This window comes from Etheostoma spectabile, chromosome 9 (assembly GCF_008692095.1).
Source record: "Etheostoma spectabile isolate EspeVRDwgs_2016 chromosome 9, UIUC_Espe_1.0, whole genome shotgun sequence".
In the NCBI taxonomy this organism is placed as follows: domain Eukaryota; kingdom Metazoa; phylum Chordata; class Actinopteri; order Perciformes; family Percidae; genus Etheostoma; species Etheostoma spectabile.
In genome coordinates, this window is record NC_045741.1 from 14,641,829 (window position 1) to 14,645,821 (window position 3,993).

General features: G+C 41.4%; 1 protein-coding gene across 6 annotated transcripts in view; it reads left to right on the forward strand.

Annotated features, from left to right (window-relative positions):
* The window catches only part of dennd1b (DENN/MADD domain containing 1B), a 114,152-nt gene that overhangs the window by 79,496 nt on the left and 30,663 nt on the right, over positions 1–3,993 (forward strand). The window lies entirely within an intron of this gene.

A 3,993-nucleotide genomic window follows, 5' to 3' on the forward strand; every position in this document is an offset into this window, starting at 1 on the left:
AGATTATTTGCTCCAAGTGAGAATGTTAGGGTGAAATTGGACACTACAGTAGGTTATATGCCAAAAAAAACATTCGCACAAAGCAAGCTTAACCACTTTTCCATGTCCATAAGAGCATTAAAATGACAAAAAATAATGGGACAAAAAGAAATCAAGGGACGTTTAGAATAGATAAAAATTTGCGATTTATTGCAAGTTAACGATGACATTAATGCGATTAATCGCGATTAAATATTTAAATATAACAGCCTAAGTCATATTAATTTGAATGAAGGAATTTTATAGATTGCAAGTTACATGCTACAGTATGTGTGAGCGTATATGCCGGTTCTTTGTGTGTCTTTGTTCAGATTTGTGTGTGTGTGCGTGCATGCGTGCGTGCGTGTGTGCGTGCGTGTACGTGTACGTGTGTGTACAGTTCAGACTGCAGCACATCAAAAGAAAGTGGGAGATTTTCATAACTATTTTTTTCTTTGTAGTTCTTTAATTGCGTCCCCATGGCTTTCTTTCCCTGGACAGAATCTTAAACAAAACATTCTTTTTTGCGAGAAGAAAACCCAACTTTTTATTTATATATTTATTTATTTTAACAACAGACAAGTGTCAGGGTCGTTATTTGGGAAGGGTTTTTTATGCTTTAGTAAAAATTTAGAGGAGAATTCTGAGTTTTTTTTAGTAGTTATAATATTGTTAGCTGTGCTCCTACCTTTTCTCATGTTTTGTTTTCTGTTTTTGCTTGTTAACTAGAAGTGGACATTAATGATATGTTCAATAGTTAATTAACAGCAATGATCAGATTTCATATGGTTTGGGGTGTGACTGATTATATGAGCACTTTCTATAGAAATATTGCTTGTTATTATGTACAACAAAAAGTGATAAAACTATCATTATTTTATCCGGTTGAGTTTAGAATAGAGTAGTTGTAGGCTACTACTCTACTTAGCACATCCAAAGACAGCGAGAGGTGTTTTTGTCTTTGTCAAGTTTGCCATCAGAATTTCTATTCTAATATTTGTGTGGGTGTAAATATACACAGTACCTAAGCATTCTGTATTCACGTGCATGTGAGTATGAAATGATTGGGGACTCTAGGGTGGATACCACTGTAGGTGACACCAGGCACCTTGTGTGTCCGTGTGTACACATGCATGAACTCACACACATATTCACACAGATGCCTGGTGTCACATACAGCGGTATCATCCCTTACAGTCAGGCAGGGATCATCATTGCACCTGCTAATTACCATCTCCAGCTGGAGAGTTAAATGGAGATCTGTTCTATGTCTGACCTTTGACCCCATGCTCTTTATTTGACGCACTTCAAACCCTGTTTGGGGCTGACTGGGCTGGGCCTTAATGAGGCCCCATGTCTGCCCTCTGTGGGTTGTGCGCCTTAGATGCCCCACTTTCATCCCCAACTATCTTCCCTTGATGTAAATTGAAAAGATCACAGCTATGGGGAGAAGACCTGTACTGGAAAGGCCTCTCTGCATAGATTATGAATATCATAACTCAACAGTTTTTTTTCTTCCCTCTATTCAGCCACCCACTCCCCTCTCTCCTCCTGCCACCCCTTCGCTGTACAATGCTATAGTTCTAATTGGACCCAATGGGGGACTCTCTGCCTTTGATCTCATCACCGCCACTGTGACTTTACACTAAAAAATGTCACTGCCAAATAGGGTTATCACCTGTAGAGCCTGGCCTTCCTCTGATGCCTGTACGCATCTCGTTAGCTTCACTCAAACTGTAGAAGTTAATTAGTTTGACAGAGCCATTACCGCGGAGGCATACCTGATGATTGTGGCGTAGGCGCCATATTCAATATCCAATTACTAAACACACATTTATTTTCTGTGTCGGATATGTGAAGGAGTGCACAAAAGACTGAGCTTAGATTTTCTATTAGCAAAAGAACGATATTCTGGTACCTGTCATGCACTTCTACTATATTTGTTATGTGACAATTTAATTAATTACCACCTGTGACTTATTTTTCATAATGCGTAATCCTGCTCGTGAATAAATGTAAAACTTTGAATTTTACTACTTTATCACCCATTTTTCTTTGAGTAACAAAACAAAAGTGATCGTGTCCCCACCTCATTAAAAAGTGGTTGCCACTGCAGAGCTCTCACCCATTCAAAGCGGTTGTACAGAACTCTGTGTGCAGAGTGAACTCCGCTACTATCCCGTCTTCTCTGACAGTCTTTGGGGTATGCCTCCCCCACTTAGATTGACATTGTGTTTGCTTTGATTGAAAAATCTATGAAAATGCACATACACATGAAATATTAATTTAGAAAAGGCTTTACATAAACATAAAAGCATTTAGCACAATGAGTGAATATGGAGATGACACTTGTTAATTTAACCGTGATAAACTTCCTGTTTGATGCCTGGGAGCATTTGCAATGGCAGCACAGGGACATTGTGGAGAGTGAGAAAGCCCAGGGGAGAGGAATCCACGCTGTTCGTTTTGTCTTTGTCCCAGTTTAAGGCTGCCACTCTCTCTGTCTCGCTTTATCTCCTTCTCTCTCAGCCTCTGTTTCTTTCTGCCTGTCCTCTGTACGAGCTGTGTGCAAACACTTTGCTTCTCCTCCCTGAAGTCGTCCAGATAGGCTAATTGCAGACGATAATCCCTCTAACGCTGCAGCTACACAGCATGATATATATATGGCCAACGCTAACTGAAGTGGACCTGATCAAAATTGTATCACATTACAGAAGAACTGGGGTTATTTAAAGGCAGACACAACCCTTAAATCTGCTCCTGCTTTCATCTCCTCTTCTTTCTCTTCCTGCCCACCAATACTGCATCCACCAAACAGCAGCATTAAATAATATGGATTTATGGAATCTGTTTTAAATGTTCTGCGCTGCTTCACAGAGGCAGACAAGCCAGACAATTCCCATACAGTTATTTAACACACACTCTGAACAAGGAACCACCAGAGCACACCCCACAAAATGTTGCACTCTATAAAGAGGTAATTGAATGGACTGGTGAAATATGCAGTGCAGTGTTAAATCTAATTGGCAGACTGCTAACCAAAAATGTTGAATCCTACTTGTTTCACAGACTTTTATCAGTTCTGCATGTGCAGTTAGTTTTCTCACTCCATATTCAGACAGCAGAGTGGTGAAGTAAGAAGGTAGAACATTCTCTCCTCACCTGGAGCATTAGGGCTTACTCTGCCCTGAGCAAGACAGCAAATTCTTACTAACCACAGGCTCCGTAGGCTCTGCAGGTGACACTCTTTTGAGTGTTATAAAGTGAAATTAAGTATTAATCGTTGCGTTTAATGTATGTATAGCTTTCTATATATTGATAGAGAATATAAGATGAAACCATGCAAAGTTATTCAGTAAGGATGTACAAGTAATTTGTTTTTCACTAATTGAAATTAAAATTGTGATTCAAGCCTGCACTACTGCACAGCCCCCACCAAACTACATTACAGTAATCCAGACCTCCTGTGCAACCCAATCAAACGTTGTGCTTTTGTGCTACGCTGGCACAGCCCACACAGAGAGCAGCGGTCCCTCGCTATCCCTGCCTCCTCCTCACTCTGCCACAACACAGTCAGACTACTGCTGAGCAGGTGAGGAGAGCCTCTTGACAACTTCCTCCCCAGACTCTCCAGGGCCCGCTGGCCAGGGTGAATCTTTTGTCATCCTAAAACAAGCTCGGGCCTGCTGCTCCTCCACTCTCGCCTGGAGTCCTGGAAACAGAGCCAGGAGAGGGGAAATAATTAAAGACATTTTATGTCAAGAGTCCCTTTCTAGAGGGAGTTTTGGATAGCCAACAGGGTATGGGAAAACAGGAGGATTGGGAGGAAAGAGGAAAAAGAGTAAGAAATGGAGGGAGAAATGAAAAAAACAAGAAGGTGATGGGGATGAGAGGGGGGTGGCAGCATGGAGGGAGAGGGTGAGAGAGGAAGAGCAAAGATGCGTGTTTCCATTTCCTCTCTGCTGTACCCTCCCT